Consider the following 22512-nt stretch of genomic DNA (forward strand, 5'->3'; position numbering starts at 1 on the left):
CTAGACCACTACGACGAAGCAAATATCACAGTAAAATGAGTCGAGTGAATTTTTTGGTTTTCCGGTGCACACGGAAAGTTATGTCCACACTATACTGCTGTAGTCTATTAAGCGTGAAATAATGTTATGTCTAAAAAACCCCTCAATGTACATACCTTAATTAAAAATAATACCTTATGCTTAAAAAACGCTAACCATCATCTGAGTTGTTACCACTGATCACAGATCACCATAACACATAGAGTCATAATGAGAAAGTTTGAAATATTGTGAAAATTACCAGAATATGGCACAGAGACATGAAGTAAGCACACGCTGTAGAAAAGTGGCACTGATGGTCTTGCCTGATGCAGGGTTGCCACAAACTGTCAATTTGTAAAAAATGCAAAATCTGCAAAGTACACTAATGCAAAATGTAGTAAAATGAGGTATGCCTGTATTAGATGTTATTATGCATTGCCAACACTATGCTGAGCATGGCACTAAGGCTCTAAGACGCCCGACCTGTGTTGAGAGAGCAAAATGAGCAGATCTGAGATATTAAAAATATTTTGGTCTCAGTGATGTGGAGAGAAAGAATTGGAGGCACACAGAGGCAAAATGGGGAAATGCTTAAGGAATGAAACTGTTGCTTAATTTTAAGAGAACCTTCAATAGGCCCTCAAGACCTGGGTTATGCTTTGCATTTCCTTTTATGTCTGAGAAAACCTTGATTGCACAAGTGATGAGTGGTGAAACCTGGTTTTGACTTCAAAAATCTTTTTTGGGGCGCCTGGGTGGCTCAGTTGGTTAAGCATCTGCCTTTCGCTCAGGTCATGATCTTAGGGTACTGGGATCGAGCCCCTGTTGGACACCCTGCTCAGTGAAGAGTCTGCCCCCCCCATAGCTCCTCTTGCTTGTGCTCTCCCTCTGTCAAATAAATAAAAAAATCTTAAAAAAAAAATCTGCCCTTTTCTATGGTAGACCATCGCCAGGCCTGTCCTGTAGAAGCATCTGGCAGCCCAGTGGCATGGCAAGGAATCAAGTGTGGCAATAACTATGTTATATAAAGTCCTTTGTCAATGCTAATAGCTGTGTTATGTTACTGTCGTGCAGTGGTATGTTTTGAACCTGACCTTGGATATTAGCTTACTTGATGCATGGTAATACATACTGTCCTTGGGTACTGATGCTGACAGATCCTGCCTACCTCCAATGCAAGCTCCCGGGTGTAAATGAGACAAGAGTCTGCAGTTGGTGGCTCCCCTGGCTCTCCGGAGAGGATCCCTAGTTTCATGCAGGCTGTTGAAAATGGTAAAACTAACAGATGCACTTTCTTGAGAAACAAGGGAGGGCAGCAGAATTGTATCCATACACAGTAATGGAAATCCCTTGGTCTCACGTGTATTTTTGCATCCTTTGTTTGCTTGTTCAGTGGGAAAACAAAATGTAAGTAATGAAGCTCAAATCATTGTCTTTACCAGTCTTTGTGCCCCGAAGCAGCTTTGGGCTGGCTTGTCTCCTACTTTACTGCCCCATCCTCCACTGTTACTAAGCTCAGACCTTCCCAAGACTCCCCATGCTGGTGGAGAATTTACTACTTCGAAGTTGTGATTTTCACCACCAGCAGAGAGTCCAGAAGGACTCCTTCACTGTGGGGGAACTGGCATTAACCATACAAGAAACCTGATACTCTCCACAGGTAACTGTATCTTTCAAGTTTCTCTGTGGACCATTTTTTAAAGATCTGAGAATGCTGTCCATAAACTGGCATCCAGTTATGAAGAGAACTGACATTTTCCCCTTTATTCTCTTGCCATAGCTTAGATCAATAAAATTTCCTAGAAATATTAATATTTATAAATTGAGGGAGGTCAGCTTCCTGTTATGGTGGGATAAAGATGGTGGTAATTCCTCTTTGTGAAAGCAAGTATGAAACTGAGTGAACCTGTCAAAAATAACTATTGAAAGGCACTAGAAATTGACCAAAGGCAAATAACAGAGTGAGAACAACTTATCCTTGAAAATGAAAGAGTTTTAGGTAAGAACAGCAGGCTTAAGTGGCCCTCTTGTCTGAGACTACTGGATGAAATTTGCTATATTTTATCAAAATTAAGTCAGTATTGTAGTGCCTGGCTGGCTCAGTCAGTAGAGCATGCAACTCTTTCTTTTTTAAAGATTCATTTATTTATTTGAGAGAGAGAGAACATGGAAGGGAGGGGCAGAGGGAGAGTGAGAGAATCTTAAGCAGACTCCACACTGAGTGTGAGCCTGATGTAGGGCTCAATCTCATGGCTCTGAGATCATGACTTGAGTTGAAACCAAATGTTGGATGCTTAACTGACTGTGCCACCCAGGTGCCTCGAGCATGTGACTCTTGATCTTGGGGTTATGAATTCTAGCCCCACATTGAGCGTAGAGATTAGTTAAAAAAATAAAATCCAAAAAAAAAAAAAAGAGGTTAAGTCAGTATAAACCTGAAAGTAGATTGTGATGAGTTAATGGTTTGTGGCAATTGAGATAACTCTAAACAAAACAAAACAAAACAAAACAAAAAAACACACACACCAAGAAAAACCCCAAAGCTAAGAAAATAGCAGAGGAATTAAAATAGTATACTAGAAAATATATTTAACACAAAGGAAGGCAGTAAAAAGGAATAGAATAAATAGGACAAGAGACATATAGAAAACAAATGGCAAAATGTCAGACGTTGGTCCAATACATCGACAATTATATTAAAAGGCAGAGATTACCAGACTGGATAAAGAAGCAAGATCCCACTATGGGCTGTGTATAAGAGATACACATTTGTTTAAAGACACAAAACTGGTTGAAAAGAAAGTGATGGAAAAGGTACAGTTTGCAGAGAATAGCCATAAGAAAGTAGGAGTGACTATATAAATTTCAGACAAAATAGGCTTTTTGACAAAGAATATTACTAGAAACAATGAGGAATATTTTTTAATCATAAAGGGTCAATACATCAGAATACTCTAACATTTGTAAATGATCATATATTTAACAACAAAATACATGATGCAGCAGGACAGAGTAGAAAGGAGAAATTGATGTTTCAGCAATTATGGTTGGAGATTTTAATAGATCTAATTAATGGAATTTCTAGATGGAAAATAAGAATAGAAAAGAAAATCACTTTTAACTTGACCTATCTGACATATATAGGATACATCTAACATTAGCATAGTACACATTCCTGTTATTGTTGTGTGTCTCATCATTTTTGATTGAATACTGGACATTTTGTATAAAAGAGTAGGATTTATGCCCAGAAATGGGCATGACTCTTCTCAATGTTTCATAAGAGAAGGTTGAGCCAATGCAGCCTCAGTTTCAGCTGATTGTAGGTTTTGTTGTTGCTATAATTACTATTAATATATCATGGCCTTTTAATTCCTCGGGGGGGGGGGGGTTGCCACTGCCTGGTACTTAATGTGGATTCTAGGATGCTGGTGGATTTTTCTGTGTTCCCAATTCACCTGCAGCTTGAAGCAGCCCTTCAAAGACTGCATAAAGGGTCTTTCTGTGTGGCTCTTGTCTTTCTCACGTTGTATCCTGCCAGTTGTTGGTAATTTGGTGAGAGGCCAAAGATGGGTGTGAAGTGAGGGCTCTTCATTCTCTTGATCTGCCTCACTAAGCTAGGTCCTGGGGACATGGATCTCAAGACTGGGGCTTTTTCAACTTTCGTGTCTCTCATCTGGCATCCAGACTCTTAACTATCAGTGAAGAATTTTGGGCGGGAGATAGTTCTCTGCTCTTCCCTGGGTGGTAGCTGACCTCTACTTTGTGTCAAAACAGAAGCAGCAGGGAACCTTTGCTTGAGATTAATGACCGGTGGGTTGCTTTGTTCCTTCACACCCCAGCCCTGGGGGTAGATTGCTAGCCCTTGTTGCCCATGCATAGTTGGTGGTGGGTTTGAGGGGGGCTGCCAGACTCTGCCCTCACAGTTCATCTTTGCCTGGGACAGGGGGAGAAATGGAGGGTTTTCTGCACCTCCACAAGTGATATTGGCTTCGATCTCTGTTGGCTTCTATCCGTGCCCAGAAGCAATGAATCTTTGCCTGGCCTATGCAGAGGGGTGGGGGTGGGCACTTCCTGCCCCTTCCCCAAGACCACAGCTCCTGCTTCCAGAAAGGTCTTTCTTCACAAAGGGAAGGGGATCGGGGCCTTGTGTGCCTGTGCCCTGGGTGGGGGGTATTGGGAGGTGGGGTGAGGGAGTGCAGATCTCTTGTCTGGAGCAACCAGGGATGTGAATGTCACTCTAGTCCACACTGGGCCTTGAAGAATTCCTTAAACATGTATCCATTTTCTGTTTACCTTCTTCTAAGCTGATTGCCTCCTTAGGCTGTGCTTTGCCATAGGTGAAGCAGTTCAAGCATCTGGTCTCTCCTAGGGGCCTGTCATCTGACATTTAGTTCATCTGTCTGCCTAGCTGTGTTAGCTCCTGGTGGACTGAAGGCAAATCATAATTTTATTAATTATCCAGCTTTCTGTTGCCTTCAAGGTGAGTTCAAGGTCAGTTCTTTTGCAGCTTTCTGCATCTAAGAGGAAGACAAACAGGAAATCTCCCATTTTTAACTTTCTTTTTGAGTCTCCTGTGCCATGAGTAGGTAACAACTCTTCACTCTTTGGGGAAAAAGGTGATCATTAAGTCTCTAAGTACCTGAAAAGAAATGGAAGCCATCAAGACACCTTATCCTTCCTTCTTTAAAAGTTGAATGAAGGGGCACCTGAGTGGCCCCATTGGTCAAGCGTCTGCCTTTGGCTCAGGTCATAATCCTAGGGTCCTGGGATTAAGCCCTGGGTTGGGCTCCCTGCTCAGTGGAGAGTCTGCTTCTCCCTCTGCCTCTCCGCCTATCCCACCCCTCTCATGCTCTCTCTTTTCCAATAAATAAATAAAATCTTAAAAAAAAAAAAAAACAGTTGAATGAAGAACTAAACATTCTATAGCTCATAGTCCTAAGTATAAAATATTCATATTTTGATATTAAATGAACAGGTTATTTTTTTTTTTAAAGAAGGTCATGAAGAAATGGGGGACTTGGTTGCAGATTTTGACTGGGTTTTGTTTTGAATAATTTCAGATTCTTTTTTTTTTTAAAGATTTTATTTATTCATGAGAGACACACACAAAGAAAGAGAGAGAGAGAGGCAGAGACACAGGCAGAGGGAGAAGCAGGCTCCGTGCGGGGAGCCTGATGTGGGACTTGATCCCGGGTCTCCAGGATCACGCCCTGGGCCAAAGGCAGGCGCTAAACTGCTAAGCCACCCAGGGATCCCCAATAATTTCAGATTCTTAATAGTTGCTTAAATTATTGCCATTATTGTATTATATTGAACATCTTTTTTTTTTTTTTTTTAAGGTTACAAGTTTGTGTGATTTACATACGTGTACAGTGAAGTATTTGGAAGAGATGGACTTTGGCCAGTCGATGGAATTTTATTTGATCTTCTCATCAAATGACTTTAAAAATGAAATGAAAAGTTCCAGCTTTCATTTTTTAATTCTTTTGGCAAGATATGATGAAAATAAATCCAAGAAGAGTAGGAAGATGTCATGTGAAATGCCAAGAAAATGGATTAACAAAAAAAAATCATCTGTTTTAAGGTGGAGCAGTTCAAATATTAAGAAAAAGATCTCTTTCTTTTGGCAAGAGAGACATTTTGGTGGTTTTATTTCTTGGATAAAGAATGGGTCATTCCTTATTTAAATTAATGGATACAGCCAGCAATTCACATGAACCTCTGACCCACCTGTCTAGAGAGAGAATGGTAAACCAACAAGGATACAAAAAAACAAAATTAATCCCAAGAAGGAAATATTTGGTCTAAAAGCCCACAAGAACTTTGTGGGTGTCTGAGACACCACAGCATGGTGAGGCGACTGTTTTGCAATTAAGAAAATATGAAACTTTTATGCGAAACCAACTCGCAAAAGCTCTAGCTCTTCCGTTTTTAGGTGTGAGGCCAAGTTACATCTGCATAGGACTCCGTCTGCGTGATGAGTAATGTTGAATGTGGCGGCTTTTTTTAACTGTAGAATAAACACAGTCTTCACACAGGATCTTATTTTAAAAATTGCATGTCTCTTTTACTCCCTAGGTTTTATGAAATCATCTCTTACTCCTACCTACAAAATTCTAAGGTCCTCCTAGAATAGAATTACTTTTTGGTGACATGTAAAAAAAGTAATATGAAATTCAGATTTCAGTGTCCATAAATAAACTTTAATGGAGCGCAGCCACCTCATTTGTCACGTATTGTCTGTGTCTGCTTTTGCTCTATAGCCACTCTGTTGGGTATTTGTCCTAGAGGCCATGTGGCCCACAAAACCTAAAATATTTACTCCAGTTCTTTACAAAGTTTGCTGACCCCATACTACACATCAGTATGCCTTGAACTTGAACATTCATACCAGTCATCCAAGGATGTTACCAAAATGTAGACTGAGCCTTCCTTCCTTCATACCTTTCTCTCTCCTTCTTTCTTTCTTTCTTTCTTTCTTTCTTTCTTTCTTTCTTTCTTTCTTTCTTTCTTTCTTTCTTTCTTTCTTTCTTTCTTTCTTTCTTTCCTTCCTTCCTTCCTTCCTTCCTTCCTTCCTTCCTTCCTTCGAGTGTGCATCAACAGGGGGAGAAGCAGAGAGAGATAAAGAATCTCAAGCAGACTCCCCGCTGAGTGCAGAGCCTGATGCAAAACTCAATCCCATGATCCTGAGATCATGACCTAAGCCAAAATCAAGAGTCTGATGTTTCACTGACTGAAACATCAGGCACCTCCAAAATGTAGATTCTGATAATCTGATGAGTGGTTAGTGAGAAGAAGCTCTGAAGGAGATACAGACTTTACCACTTCCTCTCTTGGAGGCTGCGGGCATTTCTCTTCTCACTTCTTGGAGCTTCTGTTCTCTTCTTGCTCACTTGGACCCAGAGGAATGTGGGTCAGCCACACAGAGGGAGGCTGAGTGCAGCCACAGGAAAAAGAGGGACAGCCAGCAAGATCCCCTCTGTCAGCAGAGCTCGTTGAGAGTCTGAGGCAGGATGCAGGGCTGTGGAGGGAAGGGACAATGTGTGGAGGGAGCCACATCCAACTGTAAAATGTGCCTCCACGTCTCACATGGTATCTTCTCCTTCCCTCCCCTCCCCTACCTGGGCTAAAATTCCCACCATTATGTTCCCATAGGTCTAGAATAGGATTCCTTTTGGTTTGTTTTGGTAGCACAGGCTGACACGGTCGGGAGGACTCCAGACTCTCTTCTTGCCTCTCTGGCTTCTCTTTCCCCATCTTCTTTGCTTTATCCCTTTCCTCTCTTCATCCCAGCTCCCTTCTTGTCCTTCTCCTTTCCTTACTCTGTATACTCTTCCTGGGCGATGGCACATGTTTCCATGGCTTTTTTGCTATTTTTGTATTGATAATTTCCCATCTTTCTCATCCGGGCTTTCTTCTAAGTGTTGGTTTGCCTGCTTGAAATTTCCACTTGGATGTATTGCACTCAGTGTGGCTTTAATATTCCTCCAAGGGAGCTCATGACCATTGACTCCAGATGGCTGGTCCCTCAGTGCTTTCCCTTGTAGTAAGTGATGAGTAGCCCCCACTCAGACGTTCATGCCAGAGACCCAGGAGGCGGTTTTGCCCCTCCCTTCTTCCTGAACCCCCATGAGCTATTATTACGACCACCTCCTAAACATTCCTGGGATCCATCCACTTCCGTCTAATGGTTCCCATTCTAATCTAAGTTCCCACCACATGTCACTTGTTCTTCTGCGATAGTTTTCTGTGGAATCCCTGGATTTAATATTGCCAAGCTAAACTGTGGCCAGAGCAGTCTCCTTAAAATGAAAACGTGATCATATCCTGCTTCATCAGAATAAAGTCTAAACTCCCTCTTCCAGGCCACAGGCCCTGCATACCTGGGCCCTGCCCATGTCTCTGGCTTGTCTTGTGATTTACTCCCGCACTCCCTGCGTTCCAGCCATAGTCAGTTTTCCCCATGTTCTTTTTTAGCCAAGCCGTTTAACCATGATGGGGCCTATAATTCTCCTTCTACCCATCATAAAATGCCTTTTATTTCTAGTCTTAAAATTTGCTTCCTCTGAGAAACCCTTCCTGAGCCACCAGATGAGGTCAGATATTCTGGGTGTGTGTTCTCATCGCAGCCAGCTCATCACAGTGGGTTGGATCTGGAGTGTAATACAATTTAGTTGTATCTACACATTACAATAAAGAAGTAGGATCTTATTTGCATCTTGAATCCTCATGGGCAGCTTACCTAGCCTACTCCTTGTCCCACAGCTTAGCCCTACATGGTCCTACACCTGAAGAGTTTCAGTGCTGATAAAGACCGTGGCTGGCTGGCAATCGCTGAATAATCTTACATAATGAGAGAAGAAGATCTTCTAAAATCGTTCTGGGAGTGCATTCTCTGAAGGATGAGACGTTTGGGATGGCAGTTACGTGTCTAGACTCTGGAGTTATTGCTGAAGGTAACACTATTTTTTTTTTTTCCAAAGGCAGTAGTAACTAAATTTAGTTCAAAATATTTCACATCAGTTCTCCAGAAAGTGAGAAAATACAGCTTTTGAATTCACCTGTAACACAACAAAATGTGATATGAACAACCATGAGATCTTATTTTTACTTAGCTTTATCCAGCCCACCTGTCATTTCCATCAGACTGAGAACACTCCTGGTATAATTTCCTGGTGTTGAATTATCTCAGATCTGTGATAACTGTACCTTTGAAAAGATATCTAGAGGATAGTCAAACATTCTTCAGTTTAGCACATTAAAAAAAGACATTGTTTGCACAAGGAAAGTTTTAAGTAATAGATGGATTTTTAAAAGATTACTTGAGGTCATTGTGTTTTATCAGTTGAAACTCTTCATGTGAATATGGCATCTTTTTTTTCTTTAAAGATTTTATTTATTTATTCACGAGAGACACACACACAGAGAGGCAGAGACATAGGCAGAGGGAGAAGCAGGCTCCCTCTGGGGAGCCCGATGTGGGACTCGATCCCAGGACCCTGAGATCACGACCTGAGCCGAAGGCAGATGCTTAACCATTGAGCCACTCAGGTGGAATCTTTAACATGTTTACAGAGTATGATTCTTAAAGAGGTGAAATTATGATTCCCAGGCAAACATAACATGTGTTACTGATTTAATTTAATTTATTAATTAATTGAAGAACCCATTAGACATTAATACTGGTTGAAAGAACATTAAGAAGCTAGGACATTTATAGGCAACTGCATGAAGAAATAATAGAGTAATATTGCTGAGTTATAAAACTGTTTAATGTCTAGCGGGCCATAAATCTTTGGGAGCTATCTGTTCTGTTGAAGAGTTACCAAGTTCACTAAGTCTTGAATCTTTAATCATTGGTACGAGTACAATCCCAGACATAATTCTTGGGTGGCTATTGCCCCATCTGATTCTGAAAGTATGCCCTATTTCCACCTTTTGCCTTTTACCCCCAACTTTCAGACAAATTTTCCGAAGTGTTGTTTCAAAAGGATGATTGGCTGAGTTCATTTCTGGTCTTTCCAGACTTTCCTGGTCTCCCCAGCTAGATCCCTAACTACACAGCTGTGGGGAAAGGATGCTTCCTTGGCTACAGAACAGGGCAAAGATGATGGCAGGCAGCCTCATTAACAAGACACCTTCACAAACACAGCAGTTTCCCAGAGTTCTAGAATCTTACTTTAGGGAAAAGAAGAAGAACAAGCACAAAACCTCTAGCTCTTTCTTTTGAGTGAGTTTCCAATGATCTCAGAGTAAGGAGCCAATGGGGTCTTTACCAGAAAGCTTGTGAAATAAACATTAGTTATATAGGTTAGGGGTCAGGAATCTAGGTCCTAGATTCAGAGAGCTTGAGGTTCCACCATTGGTCTACTTCTTGTTAACAACTGTGTTACCTTGGTCATCCACTAAACCTCTTGGGGTCTCAATCTCCTTATGAGGCTTATCGGGAAGGTAGATGTAGATAAATGCTAGGATGAAGGTAAATGCTAGTGATGATGCTTTGGACACAGTTATTGTTAGGCAATAAAAAATAAGTAATAAATTATAGTACTGATGGTAGGACAGATGCTATGAGACTTCTCTTATAGCATGACATGGTCCTACACCTGAAGATAAGTGCTCCCCTCGGGGAGAGAGAGAGAGATCTATAATCAGTAATTATGTTGGAGGGGCCCCTAGGTGGCTCAGTCGGTTGGGTGTTTGACTCTTGGTTTTGGCTCAGGCTGTGATCTCCTGGGTTGTGGACTCGGGCCCTGTGTTGGGCTCCATGCTCAGTGGAGAGTCTGCTTGAAAATTCTATCCCTCTGCCACTTCACCCCCTTCAAATGAATAGGATTTTATTTATTTATTTATTTGATAGAGAGAAAGCAGGAGCAGGGAGGAGGTGCAGAAGGAGAGGGAGAAGCAAACTCCCCACTGAGCAGGGAGCCTAATGCTGGGCTCAATCCCAGGATTTTGAGATCATGACCTGAGCAGAAGGCAGACACTTAGCCCATTGAGCCACCCAGGCGCCCCCATAGTTGACATTCTTAATGACTAAGGGTGAGTAATCATTGATACATTGTAACATACATAAGTTATTACAAGCAAGAACTAGTTTAAGCTTTGTAGCAGAAATAACTTCTAAGAATATGGAATATGGGAATGCCTGGGTGGCTCAGTGACTGAGCATCTGCCTTTGACTCAGGGCGTGATCCCAGAACCCCGGGATTGAGTCCCATATCACACTCACCGTGGGGGGCCTGCTTCTCCCTCTGCCTGTGTCTCTGCCTCTCTCTGTGTGTCTCTCATGAATAAATAAATAAAATCTTACAAAAAAAAAAGGCTGGAAAAGTGTGTAAAAAAAAAAGAATATGAAATATCATTGCCATTAGAATACCAGAATATCTATCAGAATATTCATATATACATATATATATGTGTGTGTGTACATATTTAATTGCAGAACCTTTAGAAATATAAGTCTGGATTTTAAATGAATGGGAAACCTAAAACAAGTCTTTCAGTTGAAGGTGTTGTATATTGAACATACCCAGGAAAATAGATCATTACTTCTTATAGCAGTCTTCAGGTTGACTTTAAGGAGAAACAATTAAAAATGGCTTAGTAAACTCTGAAAGAACTCTATTTTATGGATGAGCGCACCTATAAATAAGAAACCCTTACCTGTGAAGTAGTCTAATTGAATTCCTGATGGCACGGGTCAGCTTTATTGTTTTTCAGAAGAAATCTACATTTAAGATAGATCGGAGCTTCAAAAATGGTTAGTAAGCTCCTAAATATTTTTGCTTTTATACTCTTGGAAAACTAATAATGTTTGTGAACTCAGAATAATAACAAAACACATTAAAGTCTTTGAAGTGCTAGATGAGTGGAGTCTGAATGCACTTGCTCTACGACCAACCCGAAATTGTATCTTTACCCTTTTTCCTTATGTGCACTACCAGCTGCTTTTAAAATTGTTATAGGTCCACTTCAACTGCCATTATGCTCAGGTTCTGTCCTTGGTCACTATGATACATAAAAGACATGAATGGCTTAGAGTATCAATTCTCAAACTTTTTTTTGAGTATCTACTCTCCAACTTTAAAAAATTTATTTTTCAATCTTTAATTGTTTAACAGAGAGAGCACAAGCAGAGGGAGCAGCAGGCAGAGGGAGAGGGAGAAGCAGACTCCCAGCTGAGCAGAGAACACGATGTAGGGCTCGATCCCAGGACCCCGGGATGATGACCTGAGCCAAAGGCAGACGCTTAAGTGACTGAGCCACCCAGGTGCCCCTAGAAGCTAAATCTTTAACGTTGAGTTCACTAGCAGACTTTTGTCCTGGGCTTTCCATCAACATCCCTGAAACTGCTGTTCTGGGACAGCAAATGTCCTTCCCATCTCATTTCTGTAATTTCTTTTCTGACTGAGCAGATCTAACACTGTGTTCACTCTATGGCTTTGAATCAAGAACTAAAAGCACAGTCCCTGATGATGTAGACCTGAGGAGATGGAAGCTGTGGGTCTTCTTCCTTCTGAACTGAAAACAGACCGAAAAGTCCAAGGCCTTTCTTTGTCTCTCCAGGAGGATCATCTCAAATTCTGGATACTTTCATTTTATACAATACAAATCCTAACAGAGAGCAAATGAGTCCATTATGAATGGCATGAATTTTTGTGCCATTTTCATTCTTTTGTTCATTTCCAATTCCCTGTAAGCAATGAGTCCACTTTCCCCTGGAAGGTGGTAACAGTTTAAAAAAAAAGTTTGAGGGGCACCTGGGTGGCTCAATCTGCCTTCAGCTCAGGTCATGATCCTGGGATCCTGGGATTGAGCCCCACATCGTGCTCCCTGCTCAGCAGCGGGTCTGCCTCTCCCTCTGCCCCTGCATATGCTCTAGCACTTTCTGTCTAGTGTGTGCTCTCTCTGTAAAATAAATAAATAAAATAAATAAATAAATAAATAAAAAAGATCTGGCTTCTAAATATTTGTGGGGCTAAATGGTTTCTTTCTGCTCCATGATGACTTACTTGTGTGTAAGTATTTGCAGGAGGAGGGGCAGGCATTCAGGGAAGATGGAAGGATAAGGAATTTCTAGGTAGGCCATCAGATCACTTGTCAGTAATAATCATTTTGTCCCTTCTTTTTAAAATTGGTATTTATGCCCTTTAAATAAAATTATCCTGTTTCAGAGGTAATGAGAGCATTTCCCCCCACCTTAAGCCCTGGTAATGAAATGCCTTTCAAGTTTTCACCGTTATTAATGTGGAGAAAAAATTTCTTTTGCCTTAAGGTAAATATTCCTCATCAAATGAAGGAATCATGGTTTATGCAATAATGTGATAATTATTTATTGAATGCTTCCAACATCATAGGCTATTAGGTGCTTGAAATATCTTTCTGGGTCTAGTTTACAAAGAGGTTTTTAGTATAAATATATAAATATTTATATAAAAATATAAATACAGGGGATCCCTGGGTGGCGCAGCGGTTTGGCGCCGGCCTTTGGCCCAGGGCGCGATCCTGGAGACCCGGGATCGAATCCCACGTCGGGCTCCCGGTGCATGGAGCCTGCTTCTCCCTCTGCCTGTGTCTCTGCCTCTTCTCTCTCTCTCTCTGTGACTATCATAAATAAATAAATAAAAAATTATTAAAAAAATATATAAATACATATATGTTCATGGGTATGAAAATACATATAAATACTTATATATAAATACAAAAATACATCTATGAAAATATATAATTATAAGTAAATAAAAATAAATATTTAAAATTTGAAGCAGGACTGAATGCTGAGTTTTTAAAAATTTTTGAAAGGTTTTATTTATATATTTGAGAGAGAGAGAGAGAGAACACAAATGAGGGGAGGCACAGAGGGAAAGGGAAAAGCAGACTCCTTACTGGGTAGGGAGCCTGACTTGAGGCTCCATCCAAGAATCCCAGGATCACGACCTGAGCCAAAGACAGATGCCCAACTGACCAGCCCCCCAGGTGCCTCTGAATGCTGAGTTTTATAAAATATCTTTTGTGTATTTGTTTCAAAAGATTTCAAGTTTTCTTTTTTTTTTAAAGTTGAAGTACGTGATAAATTATATTAATGCATCTCCTCATATTAAATCATTCTTACTTTCTTGCAGTGAAATTGATTTGTCCATTTTTTAAAAAAATATTTTATTTATTTACTTATGAGAGACACACACAGAGAGAGGCAGAGACACAGGCAAAGGGAGAAGCAGGCTCCATACAGGGAGCCTGACATGGGACTCAATCCCAGGTCTCCGGGATCAGGCCCTGGGCCGAAGGTGGCGCCAAACTGCTGAGCCACCCAGGCTGCCCGATTTGTCCATTTTTTAAAAAAAGTCTTAGACTTGATTTGGTATTTTTTTGGACTTACTGAATTTTGTGATTTACTGAAATATAAATATGGTAAATTATTATTTTATTGGGATATGGTTGATATATAATGTATTAGTTTCAGGTGTACAACATAAGGATTCCATATTTGTCTCGAAACAATCACCACCATTAGTCTAGTTAACATCCATGAGCACACGTAGTTACAATTTTTTTCTTGTGATGAGAACTTTAAAAATTTCCTCTTTTAGCAACTTTTAAATATACAAAAGAGTGTTATTAATGATAGTCACTATGTTGTACATTATATCCCTATGGCTTGCTTGTTTTATAACTGGAAATTTGTACATTTTTACCCCTGTCAGCCAGTTGACACCCTGTCTCTGACAATTACCAAATCTGTTCTCTGTATCCATGAGTTTGTTTTTGTCTTTGTCTATTTGTTTGCTTACATGCCCTAAGTGAGTGATGTCATTTGGTATTTGTCTTTTTCTATCTGACTTAATTCACATAGCATAATGCCCTCAAGATCCATCCATGTTGTCACAGACGGTAGGATTTCTTTCTTCTCCTTTTTTTTTTTTTAAAGATTTATTTATTTGAGAGAGAGAGAAAGAGCAGGGGGAAGGGCAGAGGGAGAGAGGGAGAGAGAAGCCCAAGCAGATTCCCCAGTGAGTGTGGAGCCCAACATGGGGCTTGATCTCATGATCTTGAGATCATGATCTGAGCTAAAACCAAGAGTCAGACATTTAACTAACTGAGCTACCCAAGTCCCCCAGGATTTCCTTCCTTTTTAATGGCTGAGTGATATTCCATTGCATGTATATATACCACATCTTGTTATCTATTCATCTATTGATAGACGCTGAGGTGGTTGTTTCCGTGTCTTGGCTATTGTAAATAAGGTGTGAGGAACACCAAATTTTCTTTTTCTTTCTTTCTTTCTTTCTTTCTTTCTTTCTTTCTTTCTTTCTTTCTTTCTTTCTTTCTTTTTCTTTCTTTCTCTTTCTTTCTTCTTTCTTTCTTTCTTTCTTTCTTTCTTTCTTTCTTTCTTTCTTTCTTTCTTTCTTCCTTCCTTCCTTCCTTCCTTCCTTCCTTCCTTCCTTCCTTTCTTCCTTCTTTCTTTCTTTCCTCTTTTTTTCTTTTGTCTTCTTCTTTCATCAATTTTCTTTTAAATCATGGCATCACTATTTATAAGAGAAACTTTCTTTCTCATCCTAGTTTATTGGATTTTGTATCAGGAATTGGCTACTTTGGTATGATTCATTCACAGAGCTTTTCACCTTTTCTATGATTTGGAATAATTTACATGGCAAGAGCATTGTCTGCTCTTTGAAAGATTAAAGAGCTTACCTATAAAATTAAGTCTTGTGTCTCTTTGCGGAGATGCTTTTAGAATTCCCTTTTAGCGTTTCTGTATTGTTACTGATAACTCTTCTTGAAGTAATTTTGGTAATTTCTGTCTTTCTGGGAAGTTATTCAGTTGAGTGACAATTTTCTAATTTACCCTCTGTATCTGGCCAGGAGACAGAGAAGAAAGAATTTAAGAATTTAAGTAGGTCAGGTCTAGAAATGGAGTGTATTACTTTTACCAGTTGGGTTCAAGATTCTATTAGATTTTCTTTTGAGCTTAATACTCGGTTGGTTATCCTAGGTATACATTTATTTTTATTCTGATTGGAGTGGGCAACCAATATTTGTATGGTCGTCCAATATACTGATTCCTTGCATGGTCCTGTGAATTTTCAGCTTTCCAGTTGTAAATTGGTGCTGTTTCAAAGGTGGACTTCCTTTTGGAGCGTGTGGACATCCTATGACTGTAGGATGACTTTACAGGTGAGGGATGGGGGAGATGTGTGCCTTGGTGTGTTGTACACCTGGGAGGAGCTAGATCAGACTCCAACATCCATTACAAACTAGTCAAGCACACCTTTCCCTCTGCTTGGATTTAGGAAGTAGCTCTTAGAGTTCCGGCTGAGGGCAGGTGCTGTAGACAGCTGTTCTGTCTACACCAGGTAGAGGATGGATGGCTTGGCCCAGTTGTCAAAGGTGATTCATTACACAATTACCTTGAACAGTACCCCACAGCCCCTTTGACTTCTTTTCCTGCCAATTCTGAGTCTGGAGCTTTCCTAGTATTTAATACTAAGAGAGTATTTAATACTCTTTCTTAATACTCTCCTGACTGGAGATCAAGAATTGGATGCTTCACCAACTGAGCCACCCAGGCGCTCCTCTTTTTATCTCTGACGACTTTATCACTTCATTTCTTTGTGGCTTAGGAGCTGTTTTCCATTAATTTACTCATTGTGATCTGCAGACTCAAGACTTTATTCTTCTCGGGAACATTTCTTCTGAAATTGCTTTTGCTTCATCTGTTCTGTTGCACCTTCATAGAACAAAACTGTGTGTACATATAAATACATACCTATGCTTTGAGTCTTCTATTTTTTAATTTTCTAAAATTTCTTTTCATATTCTGAGGCCTATGTGCCCAGCAGATGTTGAAAACAATCTGTATGCCATAGTTACGACAGGAGATTTTCCAAATAGTAATTCATGCAAAGTTTTGACTATTTTTCACAATGAATAGAATCCTACACATGTAGGTTATTGATGGCTAGGTATTGTCAGAGTAGTACTGTTTTTTTTTAACATTCTTTCATCTCCTCTCTAATTCATATTCATCTAAAAATAATCTATTGTTTCAATTATTAGTCTTCTTAGTTTTCTCAAAAAGAAGCCAAGAAGGGAGTACCTGGCTGGCTCAGTGGGTGGAACACGTGATTCTTGCTCTACAGGTTGTAACTTCAAGCCCCATGTTGGGCCTAGAGATTACTTAAGAATAAAATCCTCAAAAAAAAAAAAAAAAAAAAAAAGCCTAGAGAATATTTATTTATTAAACAGTCACTCATAAAATGGGGCAGAGTAGACCCATCTGTCCTTCTGTCCTACTATTACATGGGTCAGATGTGAAGTGGGAAAATGTGCAGAGGTATATATTTATGTTCATCAGACATGCAAGCTAATCCCACCTCATGGAAATAATATTTTGGTGCACAGATGGACAAATAGACCAATAGAATGGCTAGAGTCCAGAAAGACTTGCATAGTATTGCATACTTGATATGCAATAAAAGTACTGTTCAGTTTAGTGGAGAAAAGATTACCTTTCAATAAATGATGCTGGAGAAAGTGGTAGCTATTTGGAAATAAAAAAACTTGAACTTGACCTTATAACATAAAAATTAATTCAAGATGGATCATAGCTCTGAATGTGAATAGTAAAATAATAAAGCTTCTAGAATATAACAAAGGAAAATGACCATGGAGTAGGCAAGATTTCTCAAACAAGACACAAAAAACACTAAGCCATAAAGGAAAAGAATAAAAGATAAATTGAGCTTCATTAAAATTAAAGACCTCTGTTCATCAAAAGACATAATTAAGAGAGTGGGTGGGCAAGCCACAGTTTGGGAGAAGCTAAGATAATCATAATACACACATGTGTATATACTTGACAAAGGACTCATATCCAATATGGATATTAAAAACCTATAAATCAATAAGGATAATGCATGTAACTCAAAACCACAATGAGAGAATGGCACAAAACCAGTATTCAATGTGTTGGTGAGATGTCAGCAGCTGGAGCTTATTGATGAAGTGTAAATTGGCTGAGCCACCTTGGAAAACTATGTGTTGCTATATATTAAAGCTAAACACACTCATATCTTGTGACCCAGAAATTCAACTTCCAGGTATATATCCAAGAGAAATGAGCATATATCCACCAAGAGGCATATAGAAGGTTTTTGTTTGCAGCCTTCGTCATAAAACCCCAAACTGGATACAGTATAAATATCTAACAGCAGAAGAATGCAAAAGCAAATTGTAGTATGTTCATAAAATAGAATTCTTTGCAGCATAAAAAGAAATGACTGACATACAGTAGCATGGCTAAATCTCAAAAAGTTCTGTTGAGGGGCACCTGGCTAGCTCAGTTGGAAGAGCATGTGGCTCTTGATCTCAGGGTCATGAGTTCGAGCCCTGTGTTGGGTGTAGAGATTACTTAAACAAACAAACAAACAAACAAACAAACAAGAAAAAAGTCACCTCCCTAACATAACAAAAGACACCTTAAAAAAAAAGTTCTGTTGAACTAGCAAACCAGGCAGAAAAGTGTATATATTGTGTGATTCCACATATGTAGAGTTAAAGATGGGCAAATATAATCAGAGTAGTGGTTATTGATGAGGTGGTCATTACATTGGAAAGAGGCACAAGGGAATCTTCTGGAGTGACAGAAATGTTCTATGTCTTGATCTGGATCTGGGTGGTGCTTGCATACATAAGTAAGAATTTATATAGGTGTATAGTTAAGAATGTACACTTTATAGTATAAAATTCATACCTCAGGCAGCCCAGGTGGCTCAGCGGTTTAGTGCCGCCTTCCGTCCAGGGCATGATCCTGGAGACCCGGGGTCGAGTCCCATGTCGGGCTCCCTGCATGGAGCCTGCTTCTCCCTCTGCCTCTCTCTCTCTCTCTCTGTGTGTCTCTCATGAATAAATAAATAAAATCTTAAAAAAAAAGTCATACTTCAAAAAAACAGGTTGGGGAATGGGTGAGATAGGGGATAGGGATTAAGGAACACACTTATGATGAGCACTGGGTGCTGTATGGAAATGAATTACTGTATTGTACACCTGAAACTAATTTTGCACTGTATGTTAACTAACTGGAATTTAAATAAAACTTTTGAAAATTTTTATTTATTTATTTGAGAGAAAGAATGAATATGAGAGAGAGAGCATGAGCAGAGGGAAAGGGAGAAGCAGACTCTGCTGAGCAGAGAGCTGGACACAGGGCTCCATCCCAGGACCCCGGGGTCATGACTTGAGCCAAAGACAGATGCTTGACTGACTGAGCCACCTGGGCACCCTTAAAAAAAACTTAAAAGAAAAGCTAAAAAAGAAAATTATGTCTTTTTTTTTGTTTACCTGCTCCTGGCTTAGCTCTTTAGCAGCAATGGGTTTCCCATGGTTGTGCTGAGAGATCTTGGGCTCTTTCCTGTCCTCCTGATGGGCCCAGCATCAGGCAAAACACAAGGGAATGAAACGTGGAAATGTTGGTTGCTGTTAGGTTGACCTTTTTGTGTCCTGTGAGGAATGGCATCAGTTTCAAGCTGGAACTCTTTTAATTTTAGGACTCTCCTTGAGAGAGTGCAAGGGCAGGGGGAGTTTGTTCATCACACCTCAGCATACACAGAAAAAGAGTCATCCACAAAGATCTCACAGCAAGTGGGAGCTGAAGTGCCTGGGGGCACTTTGGAAGCATAGAGGCAAGGCAGTGAAGCAGTACTTGGAGCAGGGCTAAATGAGGTAGGTGTGTAGTCCGATGACCTGCACACAGAGTGTTTATATGTAATAGCTACTCTTATTCAAATCTTAGGTTTTTTGATTAAGCCAATAGCATCTCTGAGCCACTGGTGAAGGATCATCTGGCCTTATTTTACTCTCTGGGCAAGGGTGTGTGTATGGGTTTATATGTGTGTGAATATCTGTGCAGTATGTGTGTGTACACCACAAGAAAACTATCTTTGTATTAACCTGATGATCCCTTTCTTTTTTTAAAAATATTTTATTTATTTGACAGAGAGAGAGAGAGACATCACAAGCAGGGGGAGCAGGAGAAGGAGGAGCAGGCTCCCCACTGAGCAGGGAGCCCCATGCAGGGCTTGATCCCAGGACCGCAGAATCATGACCTGAGCTGAAGGCAGATGCTCAACCACTAAGCCACCAAGTGCCCACTGATAATCCTTTTCTATGAGAAGTACTTCTGCTGGATTTCTAAGGGGTAATAAATAGCTTGTTTGCATCCCTAACACTTGCCAGCAAGGAGCCCAGCAGAGAGTCAAGCCCTTTGGTTGGAGAGTCGTGGGCATTCTGGCAGAGAAAGGCAGGCGCTCTAGGGAAAAGCTGATTCTAACTGAAGTGTAATTAAAGAAGCAACAGGACTGGAATGACCATTGTTTGGAAGTGAAGGGGGAGAGACTGATGAGGGTGGATGAAGACTAATGGTATAATGCTGACCCAAAGCTAAGTTTCCAGCATTGCCTGAATAATACATAAACTTGTAATTAAGATTTAAGATGATGCCCTGTGGGAAATGTTCTTTTGGGCCAGAGGAATTCAATATTTCTCATGGTCATTAAAGGAAAGACGATAAATCTTTTCTTTCTCTGTTGGAAGTAAGAGAGTGGGAACTGGAAACACCAAAAAAAAAAAAAAAAAAAAAAAGTGCTGAGGTATTTAGAAGGAAGAACTGAGGCTACTGGAGGGGGTACGAGGAAATTAGAGATTCCAGCTCATAGGGGTCTTGGTGAGTCTTATCTGTTGAAATGTGTGGCAAGACCCAGAAGAGTTGGGGCTTTTTGGTATGGGTGTTGGCTGGAGGGTGAGGAGAGAACCGATTTGCAGTTTTGAACTTTTAGGAGCTTTTCTTTGTTTTTGTTTTTTTTGTTTTGTTTTAGAAGTTGGTCTAAACACTTAATGTCCTGCCAATTAGTATTCTTTGAGCTTAGATTTTAGGTTTGCAGTGAAAGTGAGAGTATTCCAACTATCTTGATTGTGTCCTGTGAAATGACTCTGTGTGTGGCCCCGGATGGATGCCAATTCACAACATTCAGAAGGTACAGGGTGAACCTCAGGGTAATGGAGATTGGAGTCATAAAAACAAAACAAATGAGCTCATTTACCCCATCTTAAAATTTAATTTATTATTTTTTGAGAGAGAGAGAGAGAAGTTGGGGGAGGGGCAGAGCGAGTGTGGAAGAGAGAATTCTAAGCAGGCTCTGCCCGAAATGCAGAGCCCTAGAGGGGGCTTGATCACATGACCTTGAGATCCTGATCTGAGCTGAAATCAAGAGTTGGATGCTTAACCTGTGAGTCACTTAGGCGCCCAATTTACCTAATTTTACACACAAAAACCCAGAGTAGATTGTCCAAAGTTAAGCAGCCACTTAGTGGTTGGGGTGGGACTTGAATGCAGATTTCCTAACTTAGCATCTAAGATCCACAAAGGGGTGACTTCAATCAGAGACACTGCCTAGTGTGGCAAAAATCATTTTGTCATCAGAAGTAATTTGTTGGTGCCTTGTGACTTCTCCAAGGTGGTCATATTGGGCATCGATGGAGAGAATCATCGTCACCTTTTTCCCCCTTTAGGCTACAGGTTTAGGGAATAGAGTTTTATTGATTTTAGTAAGCTGTGAGAGGTAGTTTTATTATATTGTCAATACGGGAGAGCTTTCCTCTGTCAGTTTCATTTGTCTGAAAATGTCTCATTCTTTAATGATGGTTTGGCTGCATTTAAAACTTTGGAACAATGGCTCTTTTCCCTCAGCACTTTGAAGGTGTTATTGAATTATTTTCTTCTGCTGTTACTATCAAGAAGTCTATTGTCAGTATAATTAATAGTCCTCTATAAATAATTGATGGTTTTATTCTGGCCTTGTGACTTTTTTGTGGTTTCTTGTAGTGTCCCGTGAGGGTTAATATGTAGATTTAGCGGTATAAATTCTCCTTGGGCTCATTGTGGTTTCTGAAACGGAGGTTTTGTCTTTTACCAGTTGTGAAAAAATTCACAGCTATTCTTTTTGTCAATATTACCTCTCTCATTCCCATTTCCTCTGTTCTCTCCTCCCAGTCTCTTAAAAGATATACATTGGACCTTCTCATCCTCTCTTCCATTCCCCCTAACCTCATGTTCACAGTTTGTATCTCTCTGCCTATTCTGATTTGTCCTCAGTCATTTCCCCACATCTGTCTTCCTCTTAACTGGTTTTCTCTTCGGATTTCAAATCTGTTCTGTGCATTATGGTATTCATCTCCCAAAGTTCTGTGTGTTACTTCAACCAATATGTTTGTCCTTTTGTTCTGATGGTTGAGAGGATCTCTTCCTAATCCAGTATGTCCTGAGAGTGGATCCCTTCTGAGGATCCCACCTTGGTGTGGAGTCTTTTCCACCAACCTACCTTCCTCAGGCCAAAACCTGTTGCTTTGTAACTGTTAATATGCAAATCCTTCTGTTACCACTCCTCACCCTTCGTTTCCTGGTGTCAATGAAGCTTCAGCTCCCACTTACCATTTTACCTTCTAATGAAAAAAGAAAAAAGTTTCTTAGTGTTCCTTTTTATTTTGGGGGTTTTCTCTTACTTTTATGTTTTTGGCCATGTGTTTAAGTGGAATTTTATCAAACTCCTTTTTTTTTTTAAAATTTATTTATTTATTTATTTATTTATTATTTATTTATTTATTTATTATCAAACTCCTTTAGATGCTTTGCGTGTACAAGTTTTAAAATTATTCAGATGAGGTTTTCTTAAATTTAAGGTACATATGCATCATTTGGGTATCCTGTTAAAATGTTGATTCTGTTTCAGTAGGTCTGGAGTGGGGCCTGAGATTCTGCCTTTCTCACATGGTATCAATACTTTGTCTACAGACCGCCCTCTGAGTAATGGCATCCTAGATCAACATATTATCACAAACAGAAATGCATGGAAATTTACCTCTTTTCCAAAGAATTAAAGGACTTGGGGATAGAGAAAAGATTCTAATATTTCTATTAGTTAGACTTGTTTG

General features: G+C 40.0%; 2 long non-coding RNA genes across 3 annotated transcripts in view; both read left to right on the forward strand.

Moving 5' to 3' along the window:
• LOC140640842 (uncharacterized) overlaps nt 1-6249 on the forward strand; it is a 35807-nt gene extending 29558 nt beyond the window's left edge. The window contains exons 5-6 of one of the 2 annotated variants that reach the window (XR_012037452.1): nt 1096-1293; nt 5364-6249. This is a non-coding gene — a long non-coding RNA (uncharacterized lncRNA). The remainder of the gene's footprint in view (nt 1-1095; nt 1294-5363) is intronic. The other variant, XR_012037451.1, reaches the window with a different exon arrangement.
• Nucleotides 6250-7328: 1079 nt separating this feature from the next.
• The window catches only part of LOC140640843 (uncharacterized), a 29048-nt gene continuing 13864 nt past the window's right edge, over nt 7329-22512 (forward strand). The window contains exon 1 of the long non-coding RNA XR_012037453.1: nt 7329-8480. This is a non-coding gene — a long non-coding RNA (uncharacterized lncRNA). The remainder of the gene's footprint in view (nt 8481-22512) is intronic.

The sequence above is a fragment of the Canis lupus genome, chromosome 10 (genome assembly GCF_048164855.1).
Source record: "Canis lupus baileyi chromosome 10, mCanLup2.hap1, whole genome shotgun sequence".
Lineage (NCBI taxonomy): Eukaryota > Metazoa > Chordata > Mammalia > Carnivora > Canidae > Canis > Canis lupus.